Genomic DNA, 23,174 nt, shown 5'->3' on the forward strand with positions numbered 1-23,174 from the left:
TCTCTCTCTCTTCCTCACTTTATCTACCTCTTTTTTCTCTCTCCCTCATTCCTTCGTTGTTCTGTCTATCTCTGTCTCTCTGTCTCTTCTTTTTATGCCTATTTTATCACTCTCTGCTTCCCTCTCCCGCTGTGTCCATTGCCCGTCACTCTCACTTGTTATTTAAACAAACACTTTCTCTTCCTTTGTCTTTTTTCATCCTCTCTTCCTCTCTCTCTCCCACTCTATATCTCTTTCTCTCTCACTTTCATTCACTGTAAATCTGTCCTTTCTTTGAATCTATCTCTCTCTCCCTCTATTTAACTCTCTCCTTACTTCTCCACTTATCTCTTTCTGCCTCCTCCCTCTTTTGTCCTTATACTCCTCCCTCTCTTAACCTCTCTCTCTCTCTCTCTCTCTCTCTCTCTCTCTCTCTCGCTCTCTTTCTCTCTCTCTCTCTCTCTCTCTCTCTTCCCGTAGTCTTTCCTTTCGAGCAGTCATGTGACCTGCTGTCAATAAAGAAGACAATGCACACACGCATGCACGCACGCACTCACACAAACACACACACACACGCACGCACGCACGCACGCACACACACACACACACACACACACACACGCACGCACGCACGCACGCACGCACGCGCGCACACGCACGCACAAGCACACTCACACGCGCACACACACACACACACACACACACACACACATACACACACCCTGTCTACCTGTGCAGTCATAGGCCACGTTGTGACCCAAGAAAAAGTGCCGAGAAAATGAATTTCGTTCCCACGTCTGGGCACTGCTTTTTTAATGCATTTTTGCATAGACAATACCCTTGTGGAAATACCGCACAATATCTTGCTGTTTTTGTCAGAAGCCAAAAATGTATATAAATGTTACAAAAAAATTAAAATCTTATCCTGCTGGTTTTGCTTGTAAATGTATTTATGTTCACATTGGCAACACAAATTTTCTCTGAGACAAGTATTGGTGCATTAGTATACTCAAATGTGAACTTAGACCATGAAATATAGCACATTTGTGAAGAAAAACGCTTCAACTTAAGTGATTGGCACCCAGCATAATTAAACATACACATGATAACATTTGCTAAACACAGATGTTTCATGCAAAATGTCAGAGCCTACTGTGTAATGAAAGGAAGAAAAAAGAAGCAGCACACTTTAAGCCAAAATGGCTGAAATCAATCAAAATGCTACCCCGCCCCCCTAATTTGGAATAATGCCAAAAACAGACTAGACTAAAATAGATGCATTAATTCTCAGAATCAGTACAAAATATGGTATACCATACGATATTATGTAATACAGCATGTCACATCTAAGATCTGGATGATTTGCCTCTGGCAAACAAATATATGTATATATTGCTATAAAACGATTTATAGGAAAAATACATGTAGCTTTAGTTCATCTTAAATGTACATTGTAACATGTAATATTGTATAGCTATGTCAAGCAAAGTTATGAACAGAGTATCATTACATCAATAGTGTTTGTTGTAGAGAATATATGACTCTATTCAATTCTCTATTACTCCAGTAGAGAATGTATTACAGTGAACAGTTTTTATATGCCATCATATTAAAAGACACGCTCATGGTGTATTGAAAATATGACTACACGTACTAATAAATAGTACCGACTTTAAACGCTGATTATTAAAAAACTGCAGGATAACACATGGAGAATGTTTTGTTTCTTACTTACTACCAATAGATCTTTTTTATGAAGCAAGAAGTATTTAGTGCCCCTGGTATGGGAACGAAAGTAAACGAAAAGCGGCCTGGCCACACGGCCTATCAGTCCAATGATGTGTTTTCAAACGTTTAGACTGTTCAGCATGTCCAATCCTGACTCAACTATGTCAAGCTCCTTTTCATCATGTAGAGATTGTGTTTGACACTGTGTTTGATATCACAACAAGCTAGTATGAACGGTAGCGGCGTTTCTACCTCTCTGTTTTTGTAGATTTTTTATATCACAGCGAATAGGCCTACATGAATGCTGGATGTGTTTGTGCTCCAGACTGAGATGCTTAAGTTGGCTGTCGATTTCAAAATAATTGTCCTTCTTGGGTTTGGCCATAGAAAGATTTTTAAAAAATCCCCAAAACTTCACAATTTTTCATAGGTTAAAAACGATTTCAAACGTTTTCTTTTTATTAAGAAATCCATTAATTAAAGGGGAAAAAATACTTTCATCTGCTATTTTCACTAGTTTGAGTCCCCGGGGAGACATAACATTTCTTTTTTAGGTCTCGAGCTATAAAGTATGGGAACCACTGCTATAGAGGATCTGTCGGGATGACATGCCCACCTAGCGCAGGTGTCTTGGTGGTCCAAGGAACTCTTGGATTCTGGGTGTCTGGGTCCGCTCATAATGTCCACATCTGTCCTCCCAGGACACACCCAGGGTCTGTTGTAGGCAGCAGATGTAGAATGCCTCAAGTGCTCTTATATGTGCCTTTGGTATTTTATAAGAAACTTTTTATGCTACTATCTTGTCCAGAACTCCCTTGTAAAAGATTTCTGAATCTCGTTAGGACTATTCCAGGTAAAATATAAAGGTGGGGTGGGGGGGGGGAGACCTGTATAGCAATGTGGACAGACAGACTGCTTTACCGCTTTAGTGGAAACTGTCAGGTTTCGGTTCTAGAAGACCCTGCTGCAGGTAGGGGGCAGCACTTCCAAGGTACTGTAGGTAAAAGAAGTACAATATTTGCACACCTACAGAGACAGGTGCGTAGGAGAAGACCAAGGGTCGAAGGATGGAAGAAAACACTCCCCCACACACTGTCTTCAGACGCAATTTTTTTTGGAAAACGTTTTGGTCGTTAGACCTTCATCAGGTTAATTTTGTTAACCATGATCCTATTAACGCTGTTTTCCCAATTAAATATATTTTCTTTCCAAGGTACAATAGCTGAAATATTTGATGACTGTAAGCTGCTGGTCATCAATGGTGAAGACAGGCACACACAGTTGAGTGGATTGTTGCACCATGAGCTGTGTTTTTGAAACATTGGCTTTGAGACTGCATGATGACACTGTAAATGGAAGAAACCGCATTCAATTTACACAGGGAACACACAGGGATGCGGACAAGGAGAGGAGAGGAGAGCACAGTCTTCAGTGTACAGAAGCTCAATACAGAAGTACAGTACAGTACGTGTTGGGTTGTAATTTGGGTTGTGGCATGGAGGAGGGCCTGGATATTAACCCATTCAATCCACAAAATGCATCTACAAAGGTCTTCTAAATCCTAACTGGTTTCTGAAAAACTTATGTTGCAGTGGTGCTCAAACTTTTTCATTCAAGGACCCCCAACATTATATGTATTTGGCCGCGGACCCCCATCTCAATGTTTTGTTCCAGGGGACCCCCTCCCTCAGAAGCAAAGACTTGAGTTACAAATGTTAGCTTTATTTGTAACTCAAATTTTAGCTATAAAATAATGGTTATAGCTGAAATCTTAAATGACACAGATGCGTTCCCGGATTGAATGGGTTAAACAGATGTACATCCAGTCAGAACTGCATATGAACTGTCTGTGGTTTCCACACCTTTATGTGAGAGGAGAGTGACTGCTGGGAGGAACATGGTGACATGTCTGTGACACTGTTTCTCAATCTTTAAGGGTTTTCACATTTGTCAAAGTGAAATGAACACAGAGGATCTTACAGTGTAGATTGGAGTCCTAGAGATAAAATAAAATGGTATCAAACTATTTAACTCAGAGAGTGTACAAATGGAACCAAATGGGCCCATCTTGGACTGCTGGTGGTTCCCTGACCCCGATGTTGATCACCAGTGGACATGTCACAGCCTTAATTTAAAAGGAATTGTTATGCACATCCACCTTGGTTGCTGATGCAGGACAATAAAATGAACTAGTGAAACTGAATAAACAAAGTGTCACATGCCTGATCCCTACTTATTGCAGGGCATTTGAGTGGCGCAGAAAGTCTGCTGATGATTTGGCTTTTGTTTTGTGTTCTGAGAAACAAATGCACAGCCCTCACTAGAAAAGGTTTTTCCCAGGTAGTGAGTATGTTTTTATATACAGTATGTCTGTCATTGTTATTGTCCTGTATTTGTTGTTACTGGCAAAGCTGTGTAATATTTATGCCTCTTGGCCAGTTCACACTCGTAAAAGAGACTCATGTGTTTTTGTTACTGGTAAAAGGCTGTGGGCTGTGTTCGGTGGAGGTAAGCCGGGCAGGGAGGGTGATATTTGTCAATGCGGGGCGGCACCTGTCAGCAGGGAGTGTTGGGTGGGAGTAGTATAGGCCACGTCCTCCCTGTGGAGGCTACTCTCTGGCAGGTGTGTCAGTAGGGTACAACAGCAGAGACAACACACACAGAAATGTGTGCGGGGAGGGAGCAAGAGTAGCTTCCGGTGAACAGTGGTGAATGCCTCAGACAAATCAATGCATGCTACTATGTACAAATGTTGGTGTTATTCGCCACACGTTTCTTGTACTTTGCCTGGCCACAAAGATCAGGTCATTAGTGCTGTGGTCTCTTCTGAAACCACACTGTGTTCCTCTGGGATGTGGGACATTAGTTTTAGTTTTTTTATGGGGTAGTCAGGGGCAAGATTGGAAACGTTCAGAAAGTAGCAGACTACAAGCTCACAATGTGTCGCTCCACGACGCATTGCGAGTTTGTAGCCTTCTATTTTTGCAATTTTTGAAGGTCAGCAGAGCAAAAATATTGGAAGATTTCATATCAACCCAAAATATTAGTCTTATAATATGAAGAATTAAGGTAATTTTGGTATTATTTTTGTTAGTTTGAGTTAGTTTTATAAACCCACAATACAAGTTTCAGTTAGCTATCAATTTTTTGTAAAGCCTTGTTCTTATTTATTTTTTCAGTTAACCAAATGAACGATAGGCAACCTCCGCACACTCAAAACTGTGCAAAAAAAAAGATAATTATAATAATATAGCAAGCTTTCGGTCATAGATTTCAGGCATGCCTGAAGAAGGTATAGACCTTCTTCAGGCATGCCCGAAAGCTTGCTATGTAAAAAAATTACATTTTAATCACATTTTGCACAGTTATGAGTGTGCGGAGGCTGCCTTTTATTACTCATTTGGTTTCCTTTTGGCTCCAGCGCCTCACCCAAGTCTACTGGCAGATGTTTTTTTCACTATAATTTCAGTTAACTAAAAGTTTTAACTTTCGTTATTTAGTTTTAGTTAACTATAATAATTAATAACCTCCTCCTCCTCGGCCAGTGTCTCTGAACCAGCCATGTTCTCGGTGAGACAACATGAATCAGAACATGATGGTCTGATATTAGATTACTAATTCTAACACTAGGTTGCTAATTCAATACTAAAACAGATTTTGAAGATAATGAGCGTCGCGCTTGGCACAGACATGCACAGAGCAAGTTCTGTCAGGGAACTCAGTGCAGTTGTTGGCGGCCGACGATTGGGCCGCCTGAGCTCCACTCATCCAATCACACACTCATTTCATTCTCAGACCTCTCCATTTAACTGGAAGTTTGCACTACTCATCCCTGCTTGCTTTTGCTGCTGCTCATGCTGATGCTGCTGCTCTCACCACTGCTGTCTTGCAAAAATAATTGCTGCTCACCCTCCACCACCCCAGCTACCACCTGTCGTTTTGGATCTGCTGTTTATGTACGGCGCTTTATCAGAGTACCTAAAAGCAGATCCAATTTCATTGCCAAACCATAATAAATATATTGCTCATTTTATATTCAATCAAAATATCGAATCCATTCATGAGTTGTCCTGACAGAAATAATGTAATGGTTAGGAGCTGTGGTACTTCGTGCTGTGGTGTTCATTTGTGTTAGGATTTTTATCTATGATGACTCCTCTGTTTCCTTTTGATTCAATATATTGAAATGGTGGAACGATCTCTATTGGGTTTTGGGGTGGATGGCGCCGTGGTGGAAGCAAAGATAAGCATGTCAGACTGTAACTCTGCCTCCTGGTCCAGTTCTGGGTGGTCATCATGAGATCATGACATTTTAGCTGACGGTTAATTGTAATAGAAATGTGATGCGATGCGAGAGTGGCAACACCAACTCGGGACTCCTGAATCGCTGCCCTCCACACCGTCCTGTCTAGCATCAGGGTATTGAGCTCTGCAGTGTTGTTGGCTCCGCTGTCGCGCCCACTAGGTGGTGTGCCTCTTTCCTTTTCTTCCCACATTGTCAGTTAACTGCCATACAAATAATTGCGATTAACAATTAATGAACAAAACAATGACATTCCTGTTGGCAGATATGACAAATAACTTCAAATATACCGAAATTACTGACAATGACCGGTAATGATCCAAATAAATAATGTAGCCTACTATGGCCAAAACAGGCCATATCCTGAATAATTGTATACTTTTAAATTGCAGATCTACAAGGTCTTATACAGGCAAATGGAAACTAATCGTGATTAGCTCAAATAATTGCGATCAGGCGATTATGTAATAACTGTGACAGGCCTAGTCATGAGCATGGTTCACCAATAAACTCATCCATATTTCTAGAAATGAACCTCGCACCATCCGGGTGTGAGGTTCATATTGTCGGATAGTCGGATGCATATTGTCTCTCCTAATCGGGCCAGGGTTCCCCCTCAAAAGCGTGCCAATGATTTATGAAACCCACGTTATTATATGGAATATGAGCTCGAAGCTCCATAATAGTCTCCATATGTGTGCAGTGTTATCGTGTATTTCTATTTTGATCTTATCTGCTTTTATATCTAATACAGTACAGCCCAAACACATTTCAATACTTCCGAGTGTGCAGGCACACGCACACACATAAATATAGACACAGTGGATGCACGTGTGCACACTCTCTGATGTCCAGAGAAGTGGAGAAGAGAAAGAGGTCATATAATCAATACGTCTACAGACAGAGGTCGTATACTCTATATTTAGAGACAGGCTGTATGTATACAATATGTATATGTACTGTATATATATCGAGGTCATTATGCTCAACGTTTACATCTATATGTCTAGAGACAGAGGTCATTATACTCTATATGCGTAGATAACAGCGGCAGGCCCAGCGCCACAGCAAATAAATAGGAGGGTCACTTGACTTTCATGAGGGAGCACAGAGACTCGTCCCAGCCGGTGCACCAAAAACATGAACTGCACCACATGTGCCCATTTTAAGGTTTTCATCAATGAAATGTGCTTCATAAATAGCATTTATTATTATTATTATTATTATTATTATTATTATTATTACAATTATTATTATTGTTGTTATTATTATAACAATAACAAATATGCACAGTTAAACACCTTACCACACCACTGACGCACGAATACACCGATGGGACAGAGTTCTCTTGAGAGGCGCTTCTAATATCTCCTATATATACACACACAATTGTCACTTACTGAGCCAAGCAAGCCACAAGACAAGCATGTTCTGAAGAAGGACACAAAAAAAAAACAGGTTGCCAGTCATGATACAATGGACACACCCAGGGCAGCACACATCCCTCTACATGCATCGATTAGTGAAAAGTTCAGCACCACTGCTGATGGACAGCGACAGGCCATGCGCGCAGTGACCCAGCAACAACACTAAAGGGATAAAATATCCAGCAGATCAAAGCAGCACACAGAGTCCCTGTGTCAGTCTCCACAGAGGCAGTGTGTTTGTAGTTAAGCCATTACCAACACTACAGCAACACATGCAAAGAGTTAACTTACAGGGGGCAGCTTGTGTTTTGGAAAGACCACTGTAGCTTGGGCTGGCTTCCATGCTGCTGCTAGTGGCTCCATCCGCTGTAGGTGCTAGCTCCCCTGCACTTGTTCTGCTGAGCTTTTTACATGAACTTTCTCCAGCTAACTGGGGGCAGTATCATGGTCAGTATCATATCAGTATCATGGTCACCATGGTCTGACTATACTACTGACATGATACTGATATTATACTGGCAATGATACTAACAATATTGACATGGTGCTGACCATGATACTGACATGATACTTATCCTGATATTGACATGATACTGACATGATACTGACATGATACTTATCATGATACTGACATGATACTGGACAGTGGACAGTGGACATGATACTGACCATGATACTAACATGATACTGACCATGATATTTACATATACTGACATGATACTGACCATGATACTGACCATGATACTGATAATTACACTTGTCCCAACAATATGAGACATTATTACATTTTGAGCGGCTACGCAAGGTTCTTAATGTAACACATTATTACATTATGCAAAAGTCTGTTATTACGTTATGCCCCTGAAATAAACATTGACATGCTGATCAGCAGGTGAAACTCTCCTTTGCTCTTTACGCCATCGCAAGATGGGCACAATATTTCATTAAAAAAAAACACACAATCGCACTCACTGCTTGATGACTCTGTTTTGTTTCATTCTGCGAACTAATTGCAATGCAATAATACACATCAGACTCATTGTGCAAGGTGTCTGTGCTTAACAGTTTTTATCAGATCGCAGGTAAAATAAAATAAACACAAAAATACGGAGTAAGTCTGAAAGAGCCTTAACCCTTTAATCCAAAAATAACCAAAACTGATTTTATCCCATGTAGTAAACTAACTACAGAGGGAACTACCATAAGGGAAACCATCTGGATTCTGGTCTTCTGCATTGAGTCCAGGGTCATCCAAAGTATCCCCTTTGACCAAGGGAGATATTAGGCTTTGGGTTTCAGCCACGGTTACTCACCTACGGTACATAAAGTCACTGCCGGGGCAAAACCTTCTCCATATTTTCTTATTGTTTTTCATAAATGAATGCCCTACTTCATCGTGCAAGAGTGACATGTGGCCGATCTACAAGCTCACAACGTGTCAGCTTACATTTTTATTAAGTGAAACTGGTTAAGTCTGTCAGTGCAGGTTTCATAAATATTTTAACCAATGAAAATGGCTAACAAGAGCTTGTGACTGAATAATAACTGCACTGGATCCAGTGGAACACAGGTCCTTTTTTATTTCCACCTGACAGCGACAATAAGAATGTATATGGAAACTCTTTGCTCAAGGTGAACAGTGGCCTACTCCACAATGTGTTCATGGTCTATTAGCTCAGTGGTTCTCAACCTTTTCAGCCTCCTACCCCCCCCCCCCCCCCAAAAAAAAAAACTATTTGAACTGGGGACCCCCCAAAATAATCATATTTGAACTGGAGACACCCCACCCTGACAAGCACTTGGAATTGTAAGAGTCTAGGCATTAGTTTGAGTCAGTTCCAATAGATAAATGTTGAAATGAAAATAGCAGACCTACAAGCTGTTGTGAGCTTCGTTTTTATAGTTTTAATAATTTAATAATTACTTTTAATGCAGTAATGGTATTTTTTCATTTAATTTTTTAAAGGTATTAAAAGTCTTAAAAGTTCTTAAATTGTCACTTTACTGTCATCTGGGGACCCCCCAAAAATCATGTCGGGACCCCCATGGGTGTCCCGACACACAGGTTGAGAACCACTGTATTAGCTTACGCTCTCTATAAGGATTGCTTCTCAAGACACATAGATGAGTATACTATAAGGCTTAAAACACCGCCCAGCAAAGTCCATGTGTAACTATTTTACTATGTAATGATCCGCTGCTCATAACTTCAATCATATTTCCCCCCCCTCCTGTCTGAGTCTTTTTGTCTCTATTTTGAATTGCACTGTAGCCCTCTACCCCCGCCTCTCCCCTAGAGACTCGCCCTCAAATGATGGGGTTCACGGACAGCTCAAACTGTCTCTCATCCATTCAAGAACCCTCCATGTTCTAACCACATTAACAACAGCTTCCTATATACGTATATTAGAGAGAGAGAGAGAGAGAGAGAGAGAGAGAGAGAGAGAGAGAGAGAGAGAGAGAGAGAGAGAAGCTACACATGTTTCCGTTTTGGAGAAAATAAGTGCAGTGCATGATTGTGTTGGTTGCAACATGAGAGGTGATGGGAAGGACAGGCAATCACATGAAGACACAAGTGTCTTTATGTAATTGCCGAGTTATGTGGTGTATTAGCATTTACACACATGCACGCAAGCATGCACAAACACATGCTTGTCATAGGGTGGGTGATGGCTGATTTAAGCAGTCACACCTGGCCTCAGTCGAACTAATTGGACTCAGAATAAAGCCCTGCAGATGTGTCAGCTTCCCTGTGCACTAGCTCCATATTATGGGAGAAAAGGGGCGGAGCGTGATGTCTGACGCGTGTCAAGCGTGAGGTTCAACATTGATTAACCTTAAACGGGCGCCAACCAATAGGACAGAAGCTATTATGCTTTGACCCCACTTGGCAGCCATTTTGCTTGTAGTTTTCTTTCCGTGAGCCAACACTCAATTCAAATGAACTACACACCAGAAAACCAGTACTCATGCTGGCACTGCCCACAACCCCGGAGGATATGAGAAATAGATGCGATGTTACATCTGCACCAATGCCTTCTACTTCTGTTCCACTTACATTAGGGAATAGGTTTAGGGTTAGGTTTAGGGTTGGAAGAGGGGAACATGTAGAACCAGGGGAACATACCTCATTTAGCTGAAACTGTTCAGTATAGCCTTCTGTATAAATTGCCCTGCTCTTCACTCCTTGTCAGCTCCTAGTAACCTGTTGTGCTCTCTGAACCTATAGAACCTAGAACCTGCTTTAATTTGCCTGATTCCAGTCCTATCCGCCTGCTTTGTTTTTGTTGGTTCTTTGGACCTCAACTCGCATCGACTAGACTGAACCGTGCTTGCCCAGTCAGCTCAAACTTCGGCCTGGCTTTTTCTTGGGCCTGATCTCTTGTTGTCCTTTCATCCTGGCTGTCATTTTGAATTTATCCTGCCCCTGAGTCATGAGTCTGCACTTCGGTTAAATTAGCCTATTAAACTTAACAACCAAGGTTGGCCACGTGTCCCAGCAGCCTAGCTATGGGCCGGGCTACCAGCCCCAGTGGGATGGGAACCATCCAGTGTCCTTGGGGGAGCCATCCCCCACACATTCAGGGCAAGAGACGGAGCGGTCATGACAAGTTCTCATCTGGTCTTGTATCTTATTTCCTTGCGGCTGGCTAGATCGAGTGCAATGGGGTAAAATATACAAATGATCAGAAATTTAAGGAGACCTATCTTAACGTACTCTGAACACATGTAGCCGTTTCTTGCCAACGTGTTAACTTTAGGATATAATATAGCCTATAGCACTGCTAATACACGTCATTGTCAGCCATTTGATATGTAATGAAGTTCCCCAGATATTGTTTTATTATAAACACATGGCACTTGCCCTGGCAGATACAAAACTGGAAAGTTGACACTCTTCTTTGTAGCATTGTATATTGCATAGGAACTTTGATTTGCTGAAAGTTCAAGGAAACATGCTTCCTTGGCAACGTATGATAGCTCATAACACCGTCACACGGCTAAGGTTATTTTAAAACACAATAGAATTTTAAAAATGATAAATATATCTAAACTAAAATTACGAAAACTCGAAAAGGTCACCCATATGGTACTGTAGTTCAATGGTTCTCAAAGCAGGATGGGGGTTCCAGGGGGTCCCCATGCTAAATTAGTATTTAATAGAGCATCAAAATCAGTGTAACCATTTTAACCCTATTGTATACAGTACTTACGCTATCTTTGACATATCAATCTTGAAAAGCTGTTCAATTAGCATACCGATAGGGTGGGAATTGGTTGTGATCCGTCGTCAAAATGACTTGTGAAAGGCTGTCCTCTGAGTCAGCATCGGACGATCAGGTATCTGATCATGCATTGATATGACAAGTTGGGAATGAGAATGTGCACATTACATGCAAATACACTCCTCTGATAAAGGATCTAGCATGAGGCATTATATCCGATGTAGACAAGAATAGAAAGGGGACGAAAGGGGGACAGACTTTTTTTGGCTGGGGCCGGGGGACAAAGTGACCATGCCCATGTATGGAGAAAACAGATACAAAGCCTCATGTAAGCCCGACCCCTTGGGTCTGGCAAAAACATATATTAAGAAACACGCTTCTCGATTATTAAATTAATCAATAGAATAATTCTAACAGTTCTAATAACTTCAGAGCTTGCCCGAGCTGGGGTCGCTATGGCAATCAATTTGCCCTGTATGGGAGATCAACAAGGATAGGCTTCCCTGAATTAACCAAGCTTTCATGTGACGTTTGTGCCGCTGTACCGATATAAGTGGTAACGTGTGCAATACAGCTTCATTCTTTTATAGAGGTGTACCTGATACATTCCTGTTTTAAACACAGTGATGGTGTGTGCCATGTTGCGCTGGGCGGTGCACCTGAACAGAGTACCAAAGAGAGATTATCATGCTACTGTGGCAGTGGGGCAAGGTGTTCTCCTTCGGTGGGTACTGTTTTGGAGAGAGCTACATGCACGGTCAGATTGATGTGCATGTATTCAACACTGTGTCCTTGCTCTGGATGAAGTCTCCCACAGTGACAACTGGCGGGGAATGTCCCGTCGAGGTTCCCTCCATGCACTGGGGCCACACAGTTGTGCTGATAGATGCTCTCATCTACATGTGGGGGGGATTTAAGTACTACAAAGGGTGTATGTGCTTTATGCATTTGATATCGACACCCACAGATGGTTCAAGCCCAGGATTTCTGGGACTGCTCCAGGGGCGCGATACAACCACTCAGCCTGTGTCTTGGGGAAGCTCATGTATATCTATGGAGGATTCAACATGCTGACTGGATGCACTGACAATGACATCCACAAGTTGGACTCGTCTTTAATTAACACAGAGACACTCCGGAACCTGCTTCATTGTATCACTCTGCTACCATCATCGGGACAAAGATGTTTGTATTTGGGGGCCGAGGGGCCAAGTACCACTACAACAGCATCAGAGTGTTTGACACAGAGACCAACTGCTGGCTGAGCACGCCTTCTGCACAGCTTCTTCCCGAAGACCGTTGGAGTCATTCAGCCTTTGCCTACAATGGAGAGCTGTACATATTTGGTGGCAACAACTTGAACCAGAGCCTCAATGATAATCTGCGGAGATTCAATCCAGAGACCTTCTCCTGGAAGAAGGTTAAGCCCAGGGGGAAAAGCCTGTGCTCATGGATGTCTAGGATGTGCTGTTGTATGGTGGGAGATCGTATCGTCCTCTTTGGAGAGTACACATTGACACCCGATGACCTGTACATCTTGGACTTTCCAGATCTGAAGACATTATGCAAGCTAGCAGTTATTCAGCACGATCTGGAGCAGTCTGGGCTCCCACACGACATCAGGTGGGCACTGGCAGCTATATCTACCAACAGAAGACAAAAAGATGACAATGGCAGAGAACAATTTACAGACAATGGAACAGAATAAAAGGAAAGACGAGATCACGTCCGTAAAGAGACTGGGGGGTAAAGTTCCTGCCCACCACTGCAGAGTTTATGGGTTCGAATCCTTCTCTTGTGCATCTGGCTTGACCCAGGGTTTCAACAATTAGAATTGGCTGGAGACACAGGAGGGAAGCTGCATGGCAAGAGAGATTGATCTCTCTCCTATACCAGCTTTAAGAGGAGCATTTTGCAAGCAGGATTGATACAGTGCGATAAGACATTTGAATTAACATCAATAAAAGGTTACTTTTGCTACAGGTTGGTCAGGGTGCCTGTTCAGCAGGGAGAGCTAGGTTTGATGAAGTGAAAGTTTGACAACAGTACATGTAGTACAGTCAAAAGATATGTTATAAGAATAATACAAAATGCCCTGGGGGGCTTGTTTCCATTGTGGTCCATTGTACTCAATTAATCAGTAAGACATACAATACAATACAATACATATCGGTAGAAGTTGAGCAAATATGAGCAAAAAAACACGTTTGTCTTTCGTGTATTATATTAACACACAATACAGTTTCAGTTAGTAGTTTTTTTGGAAAGCCTCAACTACATTTTTATTTCAGTTAACTAAAATGTATTTGTGTTTTTTTGTTGATAAAGTTGTGTCGGTTTTTATCAAACTATTATAACCTTGACAGGGTCTGTGCGTGCGTGTTTGTGTGTCAGTCAGTTTGTACCTGATGATTTGACAAAATCGACAAATCGAGCCTTACTATACATGTCTCTAACTCTGAGTGTACAAAATGGTCCAATGATTTTTACTGACCAAAGTCCGTTCAGATGATCTGCTATTTTCGCTTAATGTTTGCCCCAGAATAGGGAGGCTATGTTTCTTTTTTTTCAGGGACCCCTTAGCTGAGAGAGAGATGAAGCAGGGACCCACACTACATATTGTATAAAATTGTCTTGCAGATTAAACTTTTTCGTAGATTTCATATAGCTTCATAACTTGTTTGACAGCACTATCATCAGTGTTTTTGTCTCATTTTTGTTTGTATGCTTATATTAATATGTTGGATTATTTTCAGACATTTAACCACTTAAACCCTCAAAACTTGACCTTTGGCTCTGTACTTGGATCGCTCTTTTTTCCTGCTACACGAAATCTCTTCTCCTAAAATAGCAACTCGCCCCACCGCAACATGTTATGAGCGTATACAGTAGATCAGCTATTTTCGTGCTGAATGTTCCGCCCAGCGTTCAAGTGGTTAAATGTAAAAACATTAATAACTAGAAAAAGTGCTCCTCGGAGCACAGGTCTCCGCCAGGTCAGGTAGGTTATTGTGGGCCAGCAATGTTCAGAATTTGCCAATCAGGATGGAATATGAAAAATCGGACGGAACCATCTTGATCACTATAGAGATAATGTGTACTGATTTGCATGATGTTTGGACAAAATGTGTAGGAGTAATATAAAAATTAAGAATCGGCCTCCTGGTGGCACTATAATAGGGCAATGTGAAAAGGGTGGCGTTTGTTCTTCAACGTAGTGCGAATGTGCGTGCAAAGTTCCACCACAATCGGACGCTGCGTTCATGATTTGCGGCATTTTGTTCAAAACGGGCCACTCCTGCAAACTTTGGAAGCCAACCTTAGCCAATCAGGATGGAATGTGGAAAATTAGACAGATCCGTGTTGATCACATGAATATAGAGATACTGTGTACCGTTTTGCGTGATGTTTGGATAAAATCTGTAGGAGTAATATAAAAAAATGGGTTTTGCACAAATCGGTCTCCTGGTGGCGCTATAACAGGCCCATGTGAAAAATGTGGGGCAGAGGTTCTGAATTGGCATCCAGGGAGTGTGTGTGCACAGTTTCGCAGCAACCGGGCCAACGGTGCCTGAGATTAGCTGTTCACAGACAGATGGACGGACGGACACACGGACACACAAACGGACAGACAAACGGACAGACAAACGGACGGACAGGGGGTAAAACATACTCTCTCGCCATGCCTTTCGGCCTGGCGGAGACAATAAATAAATAAAGTTCATATCACAAAGATTTGCGTCTGGATAGATTTTCCGCCATCTAGAATTTTCTTCAAAACATAATTTTAGCTCCTCCTCCCACATATTTTGTCCAAATTTCACAAACATCGGTACACATAATCTATGAACCCATGCGATAAACATACCCAAGCGGAATTTTGATAGTCCATACCGTTCGTCCGTAATTGCCTTCCAAAGTTAGCGGGAGGGGCCTGTTTTACAAAAAAGGCCAAAAATCACGAACGAAACGTCTGGTCAATCCCAAATTTGAATCAAATGTCAAGGGTGGTTTACTGAACGAATCCCCAAAAGCATTTCCACTTTGATCCATAGGGGGCGCCACGAATGCACAAAATGTAACTGTTTGATGCAAAAACATGATTTTTGGGGGGATCAATCTCTCTCAAAATGAAAAGCAAGTGATCTCAGGAGTGACATGGCGATGTCATTGGCCCGCTACATTTGTGGGAGGGGCCTGTTTCTTTGGTGGGAGGGGCCTATTTCCTCAAATCAAAACGGCACGTGTCACTCACGAATGCAGGATCCGATTGACACCGAATTCGAATCACACGTCGCGCGGCCTCCGACGGTATTCCTCCAGGCGTATTCCTCGAGTCCCGGCGGCCGCGACCGGCGTCGGCGCAACCACACTTTGCAATTTCCCAGAATTGCAACGCGTCTAGTTCTATGTTGTTTTCCCCAGCTGTATCTCATGTGTAATCAGCCCTCATGTGTGTATTAGTCTTGTTCCCCAGTCAATCCTTGTCAGGTCATTGTTTGGTATTGCATCATGATAGTTTGTTTGTGACGTCTGTCCTGACTCCTGTTCACCTGTATTAAAACACCCAATAATGTGTTACCTGCCTGGCTGTTCTGCGTTTGATGTAAGCTATATCTGTTCTCACCATACCAACACGTGACAACTGGCTTCTAGTTAGAGGGTGCGGGTGGTAACGTTTGTTATTTTTTTCTGCCGTGTACTTGATGGGTTGTGAAGTTTGACACATAGCAGTTGAGCCAGTAGGCCAACTGGCACTAATGGACATGACGCAGATGTTTCACATTCTGTCTGTCATTCAAAACTATTATTTGTACATGACGCTCTGTGTGCCACTAGAGGCCTAAGACGTTTTTCCTCAATCGCTTGGATATATTTCTTGAAACTCTAACCTCATTCTCTAAACGTTGCCTTAAAACACCACACCATTAAGACAATTGGACAATGCACTATTTTACTTCACACTGTGTTCACACAGAATGCAACACACTAAACGGTCATAATATAGACGCAATTTTCATTCCACCCAAAACTGTTGTTTTTTTTCTCAGTTGGCTGTACATTTCCCATTGGCATTGACACCGTTGTGCATTGGGTAAATCATTACATGCGAAGTACAGTATGTACAATGAGCATTGTGTTTGTAAAAAGACAAGGCCAGTATGAAGGGTGATTGGAGTGAGTAACTTACCTTCACACAATTGAAGAAGGGAGAACACTTGGTGTCAGGTGCAAATTGTGAACAATAAAAATCTATTTACAATACTACGGGTTCCAGTGCAAAACTTTTTTTATGGAGCAAGAAGCAGGTGGAAATCAAGGCCATGCAAGAGGTGTAAGAGTGTGGTGGGGCAGGAGGGAGGGGGCACACAGAGGATGTATGTATACATATGTATGTATATACAGTATATGTATGTATATATATTATATATACTGTACTGTATATATCACACTGCATTAACTTACATAGTTGGGTAGTCAGACTACGGTCTCAGCACGTATTCATCACTGATGTGAAACTCGTCATAGCATGAGGTTACAGTGAATAATAATATTAAAATTATATTATTTAATAACTATGTGGAGTGATGCCAGTGTGAAAACACAGATGTATGTAGTAGGCCTTGTGACCGAGGTGTCACATGCTGTCACCTCCTAAACAAAAGGAGAAAAAGGTCTCAAGAAGAGGACTTTATATCTCAGAAATAAACTCATGATTATATTACGATCAGAATTTGGTCTCGCAAAAAGACTTCCAAAAATCCATTCCTTGTTTATCATTTCTAAAGAGTCCCCATGAGCATGTGGAGACGGAGAGCTGGAGATCATTTTCCTCCACAGGTCAACAGGGCCTGAATTTCGTCTCAGGGTTGCATTTCATCAGAATTGATTCCCACACATTTAGAACTATTAATCTGGGAGTCCGAATTAGTTACTGATCGGACTAGAATGAAAAGCAGCAGTAATTTGGGAAACACTGATGTGCCAATTAGACATGTTGCTTGCTTTGTGTAATCAGCCGTAGGATTGCATGGTATTCATTATTCATTCATTATTTCACACACGCACGCACACTCACTCACATGCAAGATATGAATGAGTCAATCAGTCATTCAATCAAACAATATTTTTCCCTCTTCTCTCTCTCTCTCTCTCTCTCTCTCTTATATTTAGTGAATTCCCTGTGGAAGCCAAAACAAATGTGGCTTTCTGAAAGGCAGCATGGGCCCAAAAACAAGTAATAAAAGCCTTTCATAGTCATAGCATAGCAATTAAGGAGTTAAAGGTCAATAACATTTTCATTGGTTCATAGTCTAAGTACCAAACCTGGAAGTCATCAAGACAATGTTAGGCTGAAGACCACAAGCAAATGATAAAGCATGCAAACAAGTTATTTGTACAGTGACAACATAATGGCCTAAAAAATTATTCAAAAACCACAGAATGATGATATTCACCCAAGGCTCGTCATCACCCACACTCATTGATTACTTGGAAATTGCACAAGGATGCAATTGGAAGACTTTGAAAGATACCAGTATAGCCAAGACCCCTCAATACCAAAGCAGAAAGGCATCATGGGGACAATTGTTAGGTTTCATGCATGATTATTAATTTAAAATAGTGGAAACCAGGGAACAATCATGCTATCAAATGACAAAATCCCAGCGTCTCAGGCTCGTAAACATCAAATAAAGTTATTTTAATCAGAGGTGTTTTTATTTAACCATGTGGCTATTTGCTTACCAACTCTGGGAGGAGGTTGGGTACGGTTTCCAAGTTTTTCGAGGAAATTAAAATGCCTCGCAGCAACATACCTGAGTCATAAACAAGAGGAAGGTTATTTAGAAGTTTATTTTTTATTTTATAGCTTTGCATGTGAAAGAAACTCTGGAAGCAGTTATACAAATGTGTCTCCCATTCAATTGCAGACGATGTGGTGACATTGTCCCTCTTAATAGCATCCTTAACAGCTGCTACAGTATTAAGTTTGTCTCACTGGCACACATTAAATGGTTTTCTTTAGCTGATGACTATAAAACTGTCACGGTTTGAGTCAGGGCAGATTGTAGAACCCAAGTGCAGGAGGAGGCTGAGGCAGAATAGGTTAGGTCAAAGGGTTTAATAACAAAAGACAGGGATACAAAGTATAAGAGCTGAACTCAAGACGGTATCACACAGGGAACAGGGAGGTATAAATACACAAGGACTAATTAGACACAGGTGAACACAACTGGACAATCAACACTGGGATAGGCTAACAGGCAAACACAACACAGGTGACTAGGGTTACAATAATTACAGGGAGGTGAGACAAGACAGGTAACAGTAACTAAGCACAACAGGAAACAATACTGCAAAATAAAGGTACACAGAGAACAGGGAACAAATGGAACAATACAACAGAAGAGTCCTAATAAGTCCATGACCTTATAAGGGCAGAAAAGGTCCAAGGACTGAGAAACACAGTCAAAGTACAAGGCCCGAGGAGCGGATCGTGACATAAAACATCTTGTGGATCTCAACAGCCTGGGTTTCAATGCAGCATGTGACCAGGGTTCCATTGGGGTCCATTTTCTTAACCACTTAAAGCTCTAAATACTGCTGTTAAATACTGTACATTTTAAATGAAATTGTTAAATTATATTATTTTCAAACATAAATATCAAACATATCGGACAGTCTACATTTAAAGAAATGCATTACATTACATTACATTACATTACAGTCATTTAGCAGACGCTTTTATCCAAAGCGACTTACAATAAGTGTATTCAACATAGGTAGGGAACGAAAACTACTAATCACCAGAAGTCTTTAGTGCATTATCTGCAAAAACAAGCAACCAAGAGTATACCTAGCGCTAAGGTAAAAGTGCAATATATCAGCTACCTATTTCCTTAAACAGATGAGACAAAATAGCTAAATCAAATGAGCATGAGCTAAAACAAATAAGTGAATCGACTAAACAAGATCCAATAAACAATCCAATAATCCAATAAACAATACAGCAATAGAAAACAAGCGTTCGTACAACTAGTTAACAACAAGTAGGTCAGGCAGAGAGGAAGGGTAGTGTTTCCTGAAGAGGTGAGTTTTCAGCCTGCGGCGAAATATGGGCAGTGACTCTGCTGTCCTAACATCAGTGGGAAGTTCATTCCACCACTGTGGTGCCAGAACAGAAAAGAGTCGTGACCGTGTGGATCGGCCAGAAGGACCCTTGAGTGACGAGGCAATCAGTCGCCCCGAGGTGGCAGACCGAAGTGGTCGGGCAGGGGTGTAGGCATCGACCATAGCCCGGAGGTAGGAAGGAGCTGTTCCTTTCACTGCCCTATAGGCTAGCACCAGGGTTTTGAACTGGATGCGAGCCGCTACGGGGAGCCAGTGTAGAGAGCGGAGAAGGATGGTTGTGTGGGAGAACTTGGGGCGGTTGAACACCAGACGAGCCGCAGCTTTCTGAACAAGCTCCAGGGGTTTGATGGCAGATGCCGGAGCACCAGCAAGGAGGGAGTTGCAGTAGTCCAGGCGGGAGACTCCAGGCGGGAGTCAGCATGTATTTAATTCAGTCTGACCAAGCAGGGATAAAACATCCCCACCGGAGATAAAAATCAATGACCAGAAGAGGTGGGGAGGATATCAAAAGTAAAGGCCTGGATTCACCTCAGCAAATCGAACCCTGCATGTAAAACTCATACCTTTTTTTACTTTCAATGTTTTCATATTGAACTTTTTTGAAGTCAATGGCATAAAACATCTTGTGGATCTCAACAGCCTGGGTTTCAATGCAGCATGTGACCAGGGTTCCATTGGGGTCCATTTTCTTAACCACTTAAAGCTCTAAATACTGCTGTTAAATACTGTACATTTTAAATGAAATTGTTAAATTATATTATTTTCAAACATAAATATCAAACATATCGGACAGTCTACATTTAAAGAAATGCATGTATTTCGCAAATCGAACCCTGCATGTAAAACTCATACCTTTTTTTACTTTCAATGTTTTCATATTGAACTTTCAATGGGACTCTGATCAGGCTGGGGCGACCATAGCTGTATGGGTAGAGAGGCCTAGGAAACAAAAGGTCCCATGTTCAATTCCCGGCCCCGGTAATGTGTCGAGGTGTCCCTGTGCAAGACACTTAACCCCTAACTAAATACAGTATCTTTTGACTCACATTACCAAGCTCAAACTACAGCATCAGATTAATACATTTGATAGTTACTTTTGAGGCAATACGGTTAAACAACATTATCTGATTTGACCTTTAACTACTTAAGCCCAATTCTATATTGTTGTGAGCTTGTAGATTGGCTTTTTTTCTCTATTTCTCTATGTTATTATGTAATAATTGTGACAGGCTTAGCCTTTGCTCTTACCTCTACCTCTCCTGAAACTTTCTTTGTCACTGCTGCTATGACACCTGAATTTCACTCCGGGGATCAATAACAATTATTATTATATTATCTTAAAAATGTAATAGTTTACCAATGTAACATACGCTGCTGTAGGTGCATGTGTTAATGTAAAACAAAAACAAAACAAAAAATCCCCTTTCAGTGTGCAAGATGGTAGGAAGGCACGATGGTGGACGAGACATGACAGAAAAGTTGTGGAATTTGACTTAAATGGCTGACTGTATAACGCCCCATTTAAACTGACAGTGAACTGATCTGCATTGCATCAACTGAAGCAGAGTTTGACAACAGATGATGTGGAACAGCTATTGAAGAACCGCACTCTGTCCTCCTGTTGACAGAGAAATTCTTGAAGAGAAATCAGAGATCCAGCAATTGTGTGTGTGTGTTTTATTTTTTTTGCTTCATAAACCTTCTGCCACTGTTTTGTCTTCATGCTTTCCAGTAATGTGAGTTATAGCAGTGGTTCTCAAAGGTTTTCATGTCAAGGACCCCCAAATGAATGTATTTGGGTCTGCATCAGCTCACTCTCTCTGATCCATATCTGCCTTGTGTATGCTATAGCCTTGTGCTTATGTTTGGGTAATCCCAGAGCAAACTTTGTGAGATTAGTATTATTATCCTACTTAAATCACTGTGTGTATGCCATGCCTTGGGACAGATAAGACAGGGTGAGGGGCCCCTACATCGCGCCACAACAAATTGGAGAGTCAAATTCCACAACTTTTCTGTCATGTCTCGTCCACCATCGTGCCTTCCTATCATTTTGCTTTACATTAACACATGCACTTACAGCAGCGTATGTTACATTGGTAAACTATTACATTTTTAAGATAAGATAAATCGTTATTGATCCCCGGAGTGAAATTCAGGTGTCATAGCAGCAGTGACAATGAAAGTTTCAGGAGAGGTACAGTAAGAGTAAAGGCTAAGCATGTCACAATTATTATATAATAACCTGACCGCATAATCTCAATAATTTTGCATAATCTTCAGAATCGTTTTCATTCATCTGTTGAAAGATGTTTTCAAACATTTTCAATAATAGCGTCTTCAAACTCACATGTCACATCATGTTGTGAGTTAAAACAAAAGAGCAACTTTTGTTCTCAAAAGTTTTCATGAATAGAGAAAGACAAGCCAATCTACAAGCTCACAACAAGATTGGGCTTAAGTAGTTAAAGGTCAAATCAGAAAATTGTGTTTAACCGTATTGCCTCAAAAGTAACTATTATCAAATGTATTAATCTGATGCTGTAATTTGTGCTTGGCAATGTGAGTCAAAAGACTGACAGGCAAGGCATCAAGGTTAGCGAACAGCGCCATCTGGTGGAAAACCACTGAATACACAAATCTCGTCAAACTCGTCGGTGGCAGGCTGCGCCTTAGCAGAATCTCTTCGGTGGCAGGCAAAGAGTTAACAGGCCGGTGTGAAGAATTTGGGGATTCTTTGAGGTTCTTCCTTGGTCTCAAGGGTTAACGGTGCCGGAGATTAGCTGCTCAGAGAAACCTGCCTGTTATAGTGCCACCATGTGGCCGATTAGAAAAATGTAAGGTGGTTCCTTGGCCTTGTGGGAATGTACGTGCAAATTTTCACGGCAATTGGACGTTCATGATTTGAGGCATTTTGTTCAAAACAGGCCACACTTGCAAACTTTAGGAGACAATCTTAGCCAATCAGGATGGAATACGAAAAATCATAATGTGTACCGATTTGTGTGATGCTTGGACAAAATCTGTAGGAGTAATATATTTTTTTCCCTTCAGAAATCGGCCTCCTGGTGGCGCTATAACAGGTCGATGTGAAAAATGTGGGTCCGAGGTTTTTACTTGGCCTCCAAGGAGTATGCGCACACAGTTTCATACCGATCGGTCCAACGGTGCCGGAGATTAGCTGCTCACAGACGGACAGACAGGACACTCACACTGACACACTGACTCACTGACAGAGACAACTATGTCATCAAACGCACTACACAGACACAATGATGGAGAGAGGGGAGGAGTGTGCCCCCTGGTGGAGATTTGTGCTCTACTGAGCATCACCTTTTCGGTTTCAAAAGTGCATTCCCAGAGACATGGTTTATGGTG

The 23,174-nt window shown here is 41.6% G+C and overlaps 1 pseudogene across 1 annotated transcript; it reads left to right on the forward strand.

The window, feature by feature from the left end:
* The first annotated feature begins 12,301 nt into the window (after positions 1 to 12,301).
* LOC308081982 (kelch domain-containing protein 3-like) lies at positions 12,302 to 13,371 on the forward strand (annotated as a pseudogene). Its single transcript has one exon. The product of its transcript is annotated as a kelch domain-containing protein 3-like (transcript).
* Positions 13,372 to 23,174: the final 9,803 nt, after the last annotated feature.

Source organism: Gymnoscopelus braueri (assembly GCF_963280865.1).
Source record: "Gymnoscopelus braueri genome assembly, chromosome: 3".
Lineage (NCBI taxonomy): Eukaryota > Metazoa > Chordata > Actinopteri > Myctophiformes > Myctophidae > Gymnoscopelus > Gymnoscopelus braueri.